General features: G+C 43.5%; 1 protein-coding gene across 3 annotated transcripts in view; it reads left to right on the forward strand.

The window, feature by feature from the left end:
- Positions 1–16408, forward strand: part of AK5 (adenylate kinase 5) — a 304302-nt gene that overhangs the window by 280394 nt on the left and 7500 nt on the right. The gene's annotated exons all lie outside the window — the stretch shown is intronic.

The raw sequence follows: 16408 nt of genomic DNA on the forward strand, positions 1-16408 counted from the left end.
GGAAAGAAGGGAGGGAGGGAGGGAAGCAGGCATGAATGAGATGTAGGCTCTGCCACTGACTCTGGACTATGAGATTATTCACTGGAGCTAAGATTCAATCACTTTGAATTTCTGTAATTTTACATCATTCACAATTGGCTCTTGGCTCCTTTGCCTCAATTTCTTGTGATAACCAACATTTTTAGAAGAGGCTGCATATGGGACCAGGAGAGTAGAACAATGAGTAAAACAATGAAGATAGTGTGAGGAAACGAGTGTATCTACCTACTGATCATGAGCTCTCTGCTGAGTCACCATGAATTTCATGAATTTGGGAAAACTGCCCAGTTCTCATCCTTCCACTCATCCCATAACTATGTATCAGGCTCCCATAGTCCATCAATTGCACTAGTGGTTTGGATGCAAATAAATAAGATTCTCGAATCCTTGCAAAGCTTAGGGTTTCACTAGGAGAGAGAGACAAACATGTGATCACACAACAAGATCAAAGCAAGCACAGAGTGTGTGGCAAGGGCCCTTTTCTCCAGTGTAAGGGGAAAGGAAGGGATCCAGGAAGGTGGCCTGAGGAGGACTCGGCTGAGTCTCTGAAGTGGGGGTGCACGCCACACCAGAGAAGCCCCAAGTGGAAAAGGTCAGGAAAACCAAGCAACTCCACGAGGCTGTGACATAAAGTGCCGAGGAAAAGAGGGTTGAGAGATGGAGATGGAGAGGCAAGCAAGGACTAGATGAAGATGAATCATATGTGGGAGCAAATAATTGTCCTGTGAGTGATGGGAACTACCGAAGGGGCAGGAATAATCAGGATTTCAATCTAGAAAGCTCAGTCCATCATCCTTATAGAGAATGGATGCAAGAAGGTAAGGCTAGGAGACCACTGAGAGGCTAGAACAGTATCCAGGAACAAATCCATAAGGATGACAGAGTGAGCTTTTGTCCAGGAACCAAATCCTGAGGACTCGAACCAGAGAAGAGAGTGTGGGATCTCTTGCTGTTCACAGGATAGGAGACATCGTCAATAAATAACAAACTTGTCTCTGAGGAAGATACGTTACTGATTCCTTCGGGGGAAACCATTGATAATTCTTATCTTCTAACTCTGTCAATGGTCCACTTTACGGAATCCTAAGAAACACTGGGTATAGAAGTCGGAAAGATGCCTCTCCATTTAACTCAGAGTGTCAAATATGTGGCATGAGAGCCATCATCCCCCCACTTCCGCATTCATGGCAGCCATTGCTAGTTTATCCAGCACTGTTTCTCAGTAAACAGATGTGGCCTGAGAAGGTTTGTCAGCACAGCACTCCAGGCAGCTACTGCCTATTAATAGGACTTGATGTGCAACATGAGACTTATTTGTTGTGCTTTGTATTACCTCTGACTGCCACATTTTTAAAATAAAGACTTTGATTTTAAAAAACAGGGCCAAGTGCAGTGGCTCACACCTGTTATTCCAGTGCTTTGGGGGGCCAAGACAGGAGGATTACTGGAGTCCAGGAGTTTCAAGATCAGCCTAGGCAACATTTCAAGACCGTCTCTCCAAAAAATGCAAAAATTAGCTGGACGTGGTGGTATATCTCTGTGGTCTCAGCTACTTGGGAGACTGAAATGGGAGGATCACTTGAGCCTGAGAGGTCAAGGCTGCAGTTTGCCATGATCGCACCACTGCACTCCAGCCTGGGCAACAGAGCAAGACTGTCTCTCAAACAAAAATATAAAAATAAAACAAACAAAAAGTGCATTATATAAGAGCAATGTCTTAAGAATTCAGGGCTGCAAAGGCCTTTCCAAAATTAGATTATCTAGTGATTTCCACCTTTTGAGCAGCCTGGAACATGCACAGAAGTTACCCAGGTAGAAAGATTTCTTCCATCTGGGCACGGTGGCTCACACCTATAATCCCAGCAGTTTGGGAGGTCAAGGCAGGCTGATCACTTGAGGCCAGGAGTTCAAGACTAGCTTGGCCAATATGGTGAAACCCCATCTCTATTAAAAATACAAAAATTAGCCAGGCACGGTGGTGCATGCCTGTAATCCCAGCTACTTGGGAGGCTGAGGCAGGAGAATCACTTGAATCCAGGAGACGGAGGTTGCAGTGAGCTGAGATGGTGCCACTGCACTCCAGCCTGGGTGACAGAGTGAGACTCCATCTAAAAAAAAAAAAAAAAAATCCTGGTGTGATGGCACTTGCCTGTAATCCCAGCTACTCAGGATGCTAAGGCAGAAGAATCACTTGAACCCAGGAGAAAGAGGCTGCAGTGAGCCAAAATCGCACCACTGCACGCCAGCCTGGGTGACAGAGAGAGTCCCTGTCTCAAAAAATAAAAAAAAAAGAAAGAAAGAAAGCTATTTCTTCCACTATTAAGATTTGTAAAGGTGGGAAAATTCCTAATTCAGGATTTAACCACTTTTAGAGTTGGAAAATCCCTCTTAGCTCTCTGTTGTATTATTCCAACCTGAATTCTACAAACTCACAAATGACTGCTCATGAGTACAGGGTTGAGTTCTCAGACACATCTGATTTCTGGAATCTTCCTTAGAGCTTTCTAAGTTAATGGTGTCCAAAAGACCAGATTACAACACATTTAAAGATCTTCATTGGCTTTTATTCATGATTCTAGAACTGGGCAGACCTCAGGACCAGAAAAATGTTTGAAGAATTAGCCACATGGTCAAGCAATATTTATGTTTAGAAAACAGAAGCTAGGAACAGAGGTTAATTAGTTACAGCCTTACGTGAATCAGCTGGCCACCTATGACTGACTTAAGCTCAGCTGCTGTAACTACCAAAACTCAGCCATCTGTTACAGTGTGTACACCCAAGTTGTTTGTTTCCATTTAGCACGGATGACTCCACATTGGTTGGTTTGGTCTGTTGGGCCCAGAACAGGAGCCTAGTCCAAACCAATGGCCTCCTACAAATTTTATTTAATGGTGGAAGAGGTTTGCAGCCCTCTTTGGCTCATCTCTTCAACTTCCCCTGCATTTTAGAGATGCTGGCAGCTGGGTACGTGGTGAGGTAACATTATGATCCACTGCACAAATATGTAAAACCTCTCCAGCCCAAACTGCAGAGCAACATGAGCTCCAGCCTTCAGGACTCCCAGAGAGCCTCAGGGAGGCTGCTTCATCCCACTGCCTCTGCCCAGGGCCATCCCCTACCCACACAGCTGCAAAGACGAACAGTCCCCCCTACACACCTAGCATAGAGACAGTGTGTGCTGGGCCCGGGAAGCAGAGATTTGTCTGCAGGTACCCGTGGGGTTTGCCAGCAGCTAGGACGACAGAGCGAGGACTGCAGGAGAAGCAGGGGAGGGGATAGGATTGTTTGCCGCTGGAGAGGGAGAAAGCTGCTGGCCCGTTCTTTGTCTGGCCTCTGGGTGTTTGCCCAGTCCTCTTGCATCAGCTTAATATCCCTTGGTTTCTAAGTAACAGCTTGTGGCCTGCTCCTGTGATGCTGTTTGGACTGTTTGCCCCTCCTCCCTGTTGTTTTACTGGATCCAAGACAGGGCTGCTCACCCAGGAGGACCTCTGGGTCACTTAAGGAGCTTTCTTAAAACTAGGTGGGGCTGGTGAATGCACTTCAAGAAAGCAAGTGAGACGAATCAGCAGTTCTGTGAGATTTATTTAGGAATGAAAGCCACAGGGTGAGCCAACTCATGCAGCCCACAAATAGGCCAGAAGCACCCCCCTCAGGCCTCTACCCAGCAATGCTGACACTGAACCCATCAGCTGACACCCACATCCCCCGCCCCATGACAGTCAGCCCTGTGGCCACCAGCTAGCTAAAGAAAGTGCAACAAAGTTTCGAACAAAGGGAATTTTTAAAGCAAAGCAGAATGTATACAGCTACTCCCTTATTCTTTATGTCATCATAATGCCATCCTTGTAAAATAAAGTTAGAATTTCTTATAACATGCCCACCGGAGATGGAAGTATACGTGATACAGGTGTACCCCTTTCTGCCTGTTTTCCTCCCTCTCAGAAAGCAGAGCTTTGCCCTACCTCCAAGAAAGAATTCGAACAGAACTTTCCTCCATTCCATCCCCCACCTCCCTGCACTGGGGCCAGGCAGCGTTCATCAGTCATGGCCCTTCCTACCAAGTCTGAACGCTGCCTCAGAAACTTGCTCAACACAGCAGGATGGACCATCACCCCCAAGTGACTAGAGTTAGCCTATAAGAAGAAGTTTTCTTTTACCTTAGCGAGATAATTTATTATGGCATAAATGACTGAAATGTAGCATTTGGGGATGAAAAGCACAGTTACTAGCCAAAGACTCCCTGGGGTTGGGGGGCGGAATATGGGCCTGTGCACCAGAAAGCCCCAGGTACACTTTCGTCAACTTCAGTGAGTCGTTTCACTGCTTCACCTGTCAGTTCTTCTTCCTAAAGTGGACAGAACACGATCTACCAGAATTTACCAAGTCTATTATAAAAGTAACACAGACTTTCTTTATAAAATATAGAAAACTGGTCAGGTGTGGTGGCACATGTCTATAATCACAGCAGTTTAAAAAACCAAGGCAAGTGTGGGTCACTGGAGCCTAGGAGTCCTTTTTTTTTTTATTTTTTATGAGAAGAGTCTCTGTCACCCAGGCTGGAGTGCGATGGCGTAATCTTGGCTCACTACAACCTCTGCCTCCTGGGTTCAAGCCATTCTCCTGCCTCAGCCTCATGAGTAGCTGGGATTACAGGCACCCACCACCATGCCTGGCTAATTTTTTGTATTTTTAGTAGAGACGGGGTTTCACTGTGTTGGCCAGGCTGGTCTCGAACTCCTGACCTCGTGATCCACCCGCCTTGGCCTCCCAAAGTGCTGGGATTACAGGCGTGAACCACCGCGCCCAGCCAGGAGCCTAGGAGTACTTGACTATCCTGGGCAATGTGGCAAAACCCATTTCTACAAAAATACAAAAGTTAGCCGGGCATGGTGGGACACATCTGTGGTCACAACCACTCAGGGGACTAAGGTGGGAGGATCATTTGAGCCCAGGAGGTCGAGGCTGCAGGGAACCAAGATGGTGCCACTGCACTCACCTGGCAAGATCCTGTTTCCAAAAAAAGAGAAAAGAAAGAAAATATAGAAAACTGGGTAGTCCCACCACTCAGAGGCAAACATTTTGGAGCGTTTCCACCACACCTTTTTGCTGTGAATTTTAGAAACTTGATTGTTATTGTAGGTAATACTGAGCCAGACTCCATGGTTGTAGGTAACCGGTGCCAACTCTGCTGGCCTAACCTGAAACGCAGAACTTTTATAAGGTTAGAAGACTCAAGACTGAGGCACAGAAGGCTCCAGAGGGCGTGTGGGATCAGGTCTAAAAAGCTCCCAGTGCTCCCCACTGCTTCACAAACGCCTTTCTAAGCCAGGGGTTTTTTTTCTTTCTCTGGCCTACAAGCCAGAATATGCTCACCTGACAGCTTTCGCATTTGTACATTACCACGGCACTGTGATTCCCAGTTCCAGATTCCTGAGAGAAATGATGTGGTCGGCCTTGCTTTGCTCAGGGTCTTCTTGGCCCTCTTAGCTATAGACAGGCAGCTGGGATCACGAGGGAGCTTTTTGCTGTGTTCTGTACTTTACTGAGTGCATATGGTATGTTTGGGACCCGACACTTGGTGCTGGGGACACAGCAGTCAACGTGACAAAGCCCCTCACTAAAAAGAGAAAAACAGGCCAGGCATGGTGGCTCACACCTGTAATCCCCGCCCTTTGGGAGGCCAAGGCGGGTGGATCACTTGAGGCCAGGAGTTCGAGACTAGCCTGGCAACATGGCAAAACCCTGTCTCTACTAAAAATATAAAAATTAGCTGGACGTGGTGGTGCACATCTGTAATCCCAGCTACTAGGGAGGTTGAGGCACGAGAATTGCTTGAACCCGGGAGGCGGAATTTGCAGTAAGCCAAAATCACGCCACTGCACTCTGGCCTGGGTGACAAAACGAGACTCGGTCTCAAAAAAAAAAAAATAACGAAAAAGAGCCAAACAGTATACAAGAAAATAAAGCAACCACTAACAAGTTCTGTGGATAAAACAAAACAGAATGCATTGCTAGGAGCAAGCACTGCGGGCAGCTCTTTGGAAAGTCTGAGGAGGTAGCATTTGAATTAGGACCTGACTGATATAAACATGGTTACCTGGGACTCTTCCCTGTGAAGCAGATGGAGGACAAGGAATACCCAGAGAGAAGGGCTTGTTGTGAGCTGAGAGAAACCACAGAAACAGCCATCTCAAGTGGCATAGGCAGAATTGTATCAAATGATATTTAAAGCCTCTTTTTTAACTAAGTATACGAGTAACAACTACACGTTGTTTAAAAAAGAAACAAACTAGAAAATTTAAGAATATAAAGGTAAACATTAAAATTATTCAGAATTCTTCCACCCAAAGATAATCACCAATAAACATTATATTTCCTTACATTTTGTTTTTTCCATTTTTTATGTACATTTTATTCATGGCATCATTAGCCCAGAAACACCCCAGGCCATAGATGCAGAGGGTCTGATAACAGACTATATCTGTCCCTGTGTTGTTTGCTACTCTTAACTGATTAAAAAAATAAAAAGAGAGCCCAGTGACTCATTAAACATGAGTTTTACTGACACAGAAAATCAAGTTCCTTGGCAACTCTGCTTTTGTAGAGGAGATAACAAGCTTTTTTCCTCAGCGATTCTGCTGCTGCAATGTCTCCACTTTGTAAATAGTTTGACCGTTTCCATTAGGTCCTGAGATGCAATGGTCCTCATTGTTCTGGTCACCATGCTGTCAGGAGAAGCCCTGTGAATTGAGGCACGAAGAGTGAGAAGGTCCTTCAGTTTCTGGTATTACTGAGGAAAGTGGAAGCAGAAGGTACCCTAAGGTCACATTTCACCGCCTGGTTGCAAAATCTACTGGATCCCCAAGTTTGGAGTCTAACACAAGTAAAGGGAAACCCAAAATTCCTTTTATACCTTGAATTATCTGTACCAAATTCTTAATTTTGATTCTTCTTTCAGTTGGCTAAAGTAACTAATTTTTAGTTCAATTTCTCAGTGAATACCAGAGAATGCCATTATAGTGGCTTCACACACAAATGACAATTTCCCTAACATAATTTAAGTCATAATAAGTATTTTTCTACCAAAAGTCAATAAACATAGCTCTATTGGGTTTTTGGTTGTTTGTTTTGAGACAGGGTCTCCCTGTGTTGCCCAGTCGGGTTTGCAGGGGTGCAATTACGGCTCACTGCAGCCTCAACTTCCCTGGGCCCAAGTAATCCTCCCACTTCAGCCTCCCAAGTAGCTGGGGCCACAGACATGAACCCCTGGTAATAGCAAGCAGTCCAAGTTTTCAGAATTCTTGTGACTATTCTCATTTTGGAGGGTCTTCACAAGTATTTTAGTAGGAAGCTGGGAAGCTGTATCGGGATGCTGGCCAGATTCCATACAAAGTAGGAGCAGGGACGATGGAGGGAATATTTTTGATCTCTGGTTAGTTGAATCTGCAGGTGCAGAACTTTGGATACAGAGAGTAGACTGTATATATTTATGTGTGTATGTGCGAGTACACACACACACACACAGTCATGCATCACTTAACAGTAGCGATATGATCTGAGAAATGCATCATTAGGCAATTTTGTCGTTGCGCAAACATCAGAGAGTGTACTTACAGAAATCTAGATGGTATAGCTCACTACACACTACAGCCTGTCACTGTATTGAATACCATGGCAATTGTAACACAATGGTAACCATTTGTATATTTAAACATATCGAAATATGCAAAGATACAGTAAAAATACAGAATAAAAAATGTCAGTGGTAAACTTGCTGTATAGAGTGTTTACCATGAATCGAGCTTTCAGGACTGGCAGGTGCTCTGAATGAGTCATTGAATGAACGTGAAGGCCTAGGACATTGCTGTATACTACTGTAGGCTTTATAAACACTGTATACTTAGGCTATGCTACATTTATAAAATATTTTTCTTCAATAATAGATTAACTTTGGCTTACTATAACCTTTTTACTTTATAAGCTTTTAAAATTTTTTCACTTTTTGACTGTTTCATAGAACTTAGCTTAAAACACAAACACATTGTACAGACGTACAAAAGAATTTTTTCTTTATATCCTTATTCTATAAGGTTTTTCCTATTTAAAAAAATTTTTTTTACTTTTTAAGCTTTTCTTTTTCTTAAAAACTCAGATGGAGACACACACATTCACCTAGGCCTGCCTACACGGGGTTAGAATCATCATGCCACTGTCTTTACCTCCGTATCTTGCCCACTGGAAGGTCTTCAGGGCAGTAACATGCCTGGAGCTGTCACCTGCTTTGATAACAAGGCCTTTTTCTGGAACATTCCTGAAGGACCTGCCTGAGGCTGTTTGACAGCTCTTTTTTGACAAGTAGAAAAAATGCACACTGAAATAATAATTGAAAGTATAATATAGGAAATACATAAACCAGTAACATAGTTGTTTATCATCATTATCAAGCACTGTGTACTTTACATAATTGTACATGCTATAGTTTTACAACACCGGCAGCACAGTGGATTTCTTTACACCAGCATCACCACAAACACATGAGTAATCCATTGCGCTCTGACATTATGATGGCTACCACATCTCAAGGCGCTGGAAATGTTTCAGCTTCATTATAATCTTATGAGACTGCCATTGTATAAGCAGTCTGTCATTGACCAAAACATTGTTTTCGGTGCATGACTATATATATACACACACACACACACACACAATTCACAATGCTCCTCACAACCTTGCTTCCCTCAAATAACCAATGTGAACAGCTTATTGTGTATCTTTCCACCTCTCTTCCCTTCCTCCTTTTCCTCCTCCTCCTGTTCTCTTTCTCTCTTTCTTCTCTTCTTTCCCCCAGCCCCTCATTCTTTCTCTCTGAAATCAAACTGTTTACTACAGACACACACACACACACACACAACCACGATGGGGGGTGTGATTTCATGCAAATACTACCAAGCTGTACACATTTCTGCAAAACACCTCCAGGTCAACACATCACAATATTGTTTTCTTTTTCATAGCTATATAATATGCCACAATATAGATGTTCTATAGTTTATTCAACTAGGTTGTTTCTAGTTTAGTTTGGTTGTTTTTGTCTACTACTAACAACTATGTGGTGGAAAGACATGCTTACTTCGATTTTTTTCTAGTAGGAGAGACTGCTGAGCTATTTTAAGCAGAGGCTGATTTCTTTTAACCCATTCATTTCTACTCTCATGGCTCTCCATGTTGCCCTGGGAAGAGTTCTTTGAAGTGTAACTATGCTTTGGAATTTCCCAGCTCCTTGCTGCTTGCTCTCCTTTATCAGTGCCCCACCTTCGCTGGGGGTGCTTATCAGTTTCAAGTCTGAAGCATCCCTGCATTTCATCTGGGCCTGCCTTGGTTGACAACTAGAAACCTAGATTGAGATACAGCCCTCCCTCCTGCTGGTGCAGTGAAGAGAAAAGTGTGCCCGAAGGAGAGAGTGACGTAGAGGAACCCTAAGGTTCTGTCCTCTCACTTGACAAATGAAGCATAAATCTTCCATCTGGTTCTGAAAGACTTAAGAGACTTTTTCTTTATGACTCTGCTTAAAATAGTCTTCTCTCCACCCCCTTTCCTTCCTGATTGTCAGACCTTCACCAGACTCCTACAAAGACCTTTTGATTCAGTGCAATACTGTTTGCACCCCTGCGGTCCTGCTGAAATGAGTTGTGCTTGCTGCATGCGTGTCTCCTCCCCAAACAGCAAGCAGAAGAGAATTCCAGGCCCTTTTGACTCATCTGTACACATTCTTGATTTCTTCCTCTGTGGTTGTTACAATCACATAATAGATTTTGCCTTTCCCCATCTTACGGCACCCCCTTCACTAAGGTCCACTTTAACTCAGAACCCCTCCTGGAGTCACTGACATGAATTCTACCAGCAAACAATTGGCGCTATTCTATGTAAGATCTTTGACATGCTCAGCAGACATTTACTGGGCATCTCTAAGGTCCAAGGCATGCCACTTAATGCTGGGAATTCATAGGAAAAGACATGTGCTTATAATCCCAGCACTTAGGGAGGCTGAGGAGGGCAGATCACTTGAGGTCAGGAGTTCGAGACCAGTCTGGCCAACATGGTGAAACTCTGTCTCTACTAAAAATACAAAAATTAGATGGGTGTGGTGGTGTGCATCTGTAATCCCAGCTACTCAGGAGGAGGCTGAGGCACAAGAATTGTTTGAACCCATGAGGCAGAGGTTGCAGTAAGCTGAGATCGCACCACTGCGCTCCAGCCTGAACGACAGTGTGAGACTCCGTCTCTACACAAAACAAAACAAAATAGACTTGTGAAACTCTGACACATGAAACCCCAGCGAAGTGGTAGGTGCCGTAATAGGATCTACAAATGCTCCAGGCCTTTAGGAGCACAGAACTCAGGCCTGGGGAGGTAAGTAAAGGCTTCAGAGAAAAGAGGACATTTGAGCTGGGTCCTAAAGGATGAAGAGAAACTCAAGCCAGATGGAGGAGAGGGAACAAAGCCACTGACTCGTGAAAGAGCCAGGAATGCTGGCCCAGATGAAGTGCCAAACAGATGAATTAAAGTCGTGACAGATGAGACTAAAGAGCAAGATTGAAGCAAGCAGTAAAGGACTTTGAATCCATTCATTCATTCATTCATTCATTCCTCCTGCATTCAATACATTTGCTAGCTCAGCACTGACAAAAGAAATATAATGTGGACCACATGTATAATTTAAAATTTTCTAGTAGACACATAAACAAAGAAAGGTAAAAAGAAACAGGTGAAATTAATTTAACAATATAGTTTATGTAACCTAATATAGCCTAAGTATCATTGCAACATGTAATCAATATAAAATTCTCTTTTTTTTTTTTTTTTTTGAGACAGAGTCTCACTCTGTCGCCAGGCTGGAGTGCAGTGGCATGATCTTGGCTCACTGCAAGCTCCACCTCCTGGGTTCAAACGATTCTCCTGCCTCAGCCTCCCGGGTAGCTGCAAGTACAGGTGCATGCCACCACACCTGGCTAATTTTTGCATTTTTAGTAGAGATGGGGTTTCGTCATGTTGGCCATGATGGTCTCAATCTCTTGACCTCTTGATCTGCCCGCCTCAGCCTCCCAAAGTGCTGAGATTACAGATGTGAGCCACGGTGCCCAGCCATAAAATTCTTAATGAAATATTTTTACATTTTTTTTATGAACTATGTATTCAAAATCTGGTACTTAGGGCTTTACCTCAAATGTAGCTGCTAAGTTTCCATAAAAAATACTGGAACTATATTTATATTTCATAAAATTTACAGTTGAAAAGTAGATTTCACATACCCAAGTCATTCCAAAGATAGTTTTTAATTTTCCACAAATTGGGTCAAATACCAGGTTTAAATTTTAGATTAATTTTAATTAAACAGTATTAAAAATTCAGTTCCTTTCTTGTGCTAGTCAGATTTCAAGTGCTCCGAAACCATGTGTGGCTAGGGGCTACACCATATTGCATAGTTCTAGCCTACCCAAGGATGTTTGGACTGAATCCTGAAAGTACTCAGTTCTGGGAGGGAAGCACTGAGAAACTTTAAACAGGAAAATGATTGAGCAGGTGTTTTAGAGAGGTCATTTTAGAGGGGATGATGTTTTTTCATATCTGCTAAAAGATGTTATTCAAAACTTTAGGCAGAACGGAGAGAAAGAGAAAAGGAAAAAGTTACTTAAAACGTGTAAGTGGACAAGCTGCATGAACTATAGGAAGTCCTATTTAGAGAAGCCATTAATGTGCTGATTATAAATCATCCTTATATTTTTGCTGAAGTTTGTCCTTAAATCTCTCTGAAGTCAATGTATATATAGTCCTCCTTCTTTCTATGGCCTTGATAATGAGAACTCTGTGGCCTGACTGGATATGTGAACTGGATGACCCCCTATGAGCAGCCTTTTACATAACCCCAACTTTTGAAAACTGCATTTGATGATTTTCCCCAGACCATGCCCAGGTTCTGCACACTCAGGTCTGCCTTGCTGAGCCGCTGGTGTTATCCTCTGGCAGTTAGGGATCCCTGTGGTGTGAGGCTGTGTCTTGTTTAACAGGGGACAAGATTAGAAAAGGAAGGTGCTAGCACACAGAGCGTGATCCTAAACCACGCTATAACAGCTTGGCTTTGTCCCAGAGGTTCCATGGTGTCAATACTTGAAAAATAAAATGAAACTCTAGCATTGGTTTCAACCGTGTGGGAAAATTCAGGAAAAACACCACTAGACATAGGCAATGTTTGGACCAGCCAACCGTTTTATGATTTACAAATCCATGGAACTAAAGAGAAAGAGTAAACAAAATGTGTAATTCCCAAAGCGGTGTAATTGCTTTCCTCATTTAGTAATATGTTCTGTTGACTGCTGGGTAGAAATATCATCACTGCTCTACTTTTCCTACAAGAAGTCAGGTAAAAACTCAAAAATTTACTATTTCCTCTTCACTTGCTTTAGCTTTTTTTTTTTTTTTTGGAGACAGAATTTCGCTCTGTTGCTCAGCTCACTGCAACCTCTGCCTCCCGGGCTCAAGCGATTCTCCTGCCTCAGCCTCCTGAGTAGCAGGAATTACAGGCGCCTGCCACCACACCCTGCTACTTTTTGTATTTTTAGTGGAGACCGGGTTTCACCATGTTGGCCAGGCTGGTCTTGAACTCCTGACCTCAGGTGATTCACCCGCCTCGGCGTCCCAAAGTGCTGGGATTACAGGCATGAACCACTGCACCTGGCCTGCTTTTAGCTTTTTAATGAAATAATATTTTGCTGTACTTGTCAGAACATCACTTACTGCAGGATTTTATATCACGTCTCAGACCAAAAATGGTACATTCTTTTTTATGCTTCTTTCTTTCTTAAAATTTTTATTTTTTGTGGGTACATATTAGTGTATATATTTATGGGATACGTAAGATACTTTGCTATAGGCATGCAGTGTGCAGTGATCACATCAGGGGAAATGAGGTATCTATCACCTCAAGCATTTGTCCTTTCTTTGTGTTACAGATAATCCAATTATACTCTTTTATTTTTAAGTGTACAATAAGTTATTGTTGCCTAGAGTCACCATTTTGTGCTATCAAATACTAGATGATCGCATTCATTCTATCTACCTAAATTTTGGTATCCATTAGCCATTCCCACTTCCCCTCTCCTTTCCCAGACACTGGTAACTATCAATCTACTGTCTGTCTCCATGAGTTCAATTGCTCTAACATTTAGCTCTCAGAAATAAGTGAGAACATTCGAAGTCTGTCTTTCTGAGCCTGGTTTATTTCACTTAACATGACCTCCAGTTCCATACGTGTTGTTGCAAATGACAGGATCTCATTCTTTCTTATAGCTGAATAGTACTCCATTGTGTATATGTGCCACATTTTCTTTTCTTTTTTTTTTTTTTTTTTTTTTTGAGACAGGATCTCACTGTCACCCAGGCTGGAGTACAGTGGCATGATCATGGCTTACTGCAGCCTCAAACTCCTAGGCTCAAGTGATCCTCCCACCTCAGCTCTTTTATTTATTTATTTTTTAAGGGACAGGGTCTTACGCTGTTGTCCAGGCTGGAGTGAGTGCAGTAGCTCCATCACAGCTCATTTTAGCCTCAAGCTCCTGGCCTCAAGCCATCCTTCACCTCAGCCTCTCCAGTAGCTAGGACTACAGGCATGTGTCTAGCTGATTTTTTTATTTTTGTAGAGACACTTTATTTCCCAAGCTGGTCTCGAGCTGAAGCAATCCTCCTACCTCAGCCTCCCAAAGCATGGGCAGTTTACAGGCGTGAGCCACTCCATCCGGCTGGTAAATTCTTGAAGTCAGAAGCAAATCTACTTACCTAGTTTCTAACTAAATTAAATACATGAAGACCTCATACATACTGACTTTGCTGACTCAGAATTGCAGATCTTTTGGAGAAAGGTCACGATGAAACTTACTTTTGACTATTCATGATAAAAGAGGGTTACTATGAATTAATATTATAATAATTGATTATGGAGTAAACATACTCTATGTTGGAGGACATACTACTTTCAAGTTTGCACAATTACTGAGGAAGTCTCATTCACAGAAAACAGTCAGTAAGCTGATTGTGCAGGACTGTTCTCTGTTTGCGAAGGACATTAAACACCAGTACCTTATAAGCTAATTGGTTTAAATTTGCTAAAGCTCTAAGCAGCAAGAAAAATTCCTGTAACTTTGAAAGCATTTAGTAAATTGGTTCTTTTCCATTTCCTTTGAGTTGCAGTTATATACAAAAAGATAAATGCCACTTATTCTCTTAAAATACTCTCCACATGGGAATTAGATGAGCAAAGAGAATCTACTTTGAGACTTAGGAAGAATCGAGGTAACCTGTAGAACCAAAGGAGAACTTTGGAGAGTAGACAAAAGGCTTTGTTCCCACCCAGTTCAACTGGGCTCTCTTTTGCTCCTTAAAAATACACTTCAGGCCATGGGCAGTGGCTCCCACCTGTAATTCTAGCACTTGGGAGACCGAGGCAGGCGGATCACCTGAGGTCAGAAGTCAGAGAGCAGCCTGGCCGACATGGTGAAACCGTGTCTCTACTAAAAATACAAAAATTAGCTGGGCATGGTGGCACATGCCTGTAATCCCAGCTACTCGGGAGGCTGAGGCAGGAGAATTGTTTGAACCTGGGAGGTGGGGGTTGCAGTGAGCTGAGATCATACCATTGCACTCCAGCCTGGGTGACAAGAGCGAAACTCCGTCTCAAAACAAAACAAAACAAAATGCACTTCAGGAATCCAGCCTTTTCCCACCACGCACCCACACGCACACACACACGCATACACGCCTTCTATAAGACAACAGAAATTGCCTCACTGCCTTTATTCTCAAAACTTGGCATCTTGGTCCTAAGGAGGATCCCAACTAACTTCACGGAGTTTTCTACTCGCCGAAGTAAAAGACTGCTTTTCCCATCTAGAAAGCCTTATCATTTGATTTTGTCTTTAAACCTACCCACATCTTTGGGCTCCACAGGGGCAAGCACTACAGCACATGACTCTGACTGGTTGGCAATAAGCAGTTTTTTAATTTCATTAAGAAGTCCCCGTATTTAAGCCACAAAACAAAATGAGGAGGGGGATTAGGGAGGGAAATAGAGATGGGCAATGGTCCACTGAGAGCTCCGGACCCCGCCTCAGCCCTCCCCAAAACATCAGCTCTGGCCTGATTGACAGAAAATAACTAGCACTGTCCTTGAGGTGCTGTGTGCTGAGTCCTCTGTGCTGAAACCAAGTCGCCTTGTTTTAAGAAGGCAGAATGCGTTCTCCTTCCATAAAGCCCAGACTGTAGAAAATGGGCTTTAAGAACATGCTTCTTGCCCCACGGCAGTTCATTTCTGTGAGGAAAGGAAGAGCAAATGTGGGAATAGAGGATACATTCTTTTGTTTACCTTTTTGGTTTTTTGCCTTTCTACCTAGAGCCAGGCACGGGGGATATACTATGCTGAGTAATGGCCTCGTGCTCGCAGAGCTTACTGTCTAGCTGGATGTTGACAAAGGTTCTCTGCTGACCAAACTTTAGTCAGACTCTTGAACCTTCTCCTAGGCCCATCTGTGCACTTCCTTGTAAAACCTGCTAAATCACTTTAGCAAGATCCCTACCCTCAATATCTGATCGGGGTGCTCATCCTCCATCATCCCCAGGTGCTGTCTGATCATGTTGGTCTGTCTTCAGCAAGGGTCCTGTCAGGTCGGTAGCCAGAATTTTCCTTACTCCTGATGTTGTTACCTCTTAGTAATTTTCCATCCACTGACTCCCATCCTGCTCCTTGACTATAAATTCCCACTTGCCCACGCTGTATTCAGAGTTGAGTCCCATCCCTCCCCGCCGCTGCAAAATTCTGTTGCCGTAGTCCCTATCTATACCCATCGTAATTGTCCCCAATAAAGCCTCCCTTACCATGCTTTAACAAGAATCATTGAACATTTTTTTTCTTTAACAATGTACAGGCCGGGCGCGGTGGCTCAAGCCTGTAATCCCAGCACTTTGGGAGGCCGAGACGGGTGGATCACGAGGTCAGGAGATCGAGACCATCCTGGCTAACACGGTGAAACCCCGTCTCTACTAAAAAATACAAAAAAAAAAAAAAAAAAAAAAACAACTAGCCAGGCGAGGTGGCGGGCACCTGTAGTCCCAGCTACTTGGGAGGCTGAGGCAGGAGAATGGTGTAAACCCAGGAGGTGGAGCTTGCAGTGAGCTGAGATCCGGCCACTGCACTCCAGCTTGGGCGACTGAGCAAGACTCCATCTCAAAAAAAAAAAAAAAAAAAAACAAATATTTGGGTTAAGGCTGGGTTTTATCTGACTAAGAAGCGAAAAGTTAAATGTGGCACTGAATTGCAACCAG

The sequence above is a fragment of the Trachypithecus francoisi genome, unplaced genomic scaffold (genome assembly GCF_009764315.1).
Source record: "Trachypithecus francoisi isolate TF-2019V2 unplaced genomic scaffold, Tfra_2.0 Lachesis_group12, whole genome shotgun sequence".
Taxonomy (NCBI): domain Eukaryota; kingdom Metazoa; phylum Chordata; class Mammalia; order Primates; family Cercopithecidae; genus Trachypithecus; species Trachypithecus francoisi.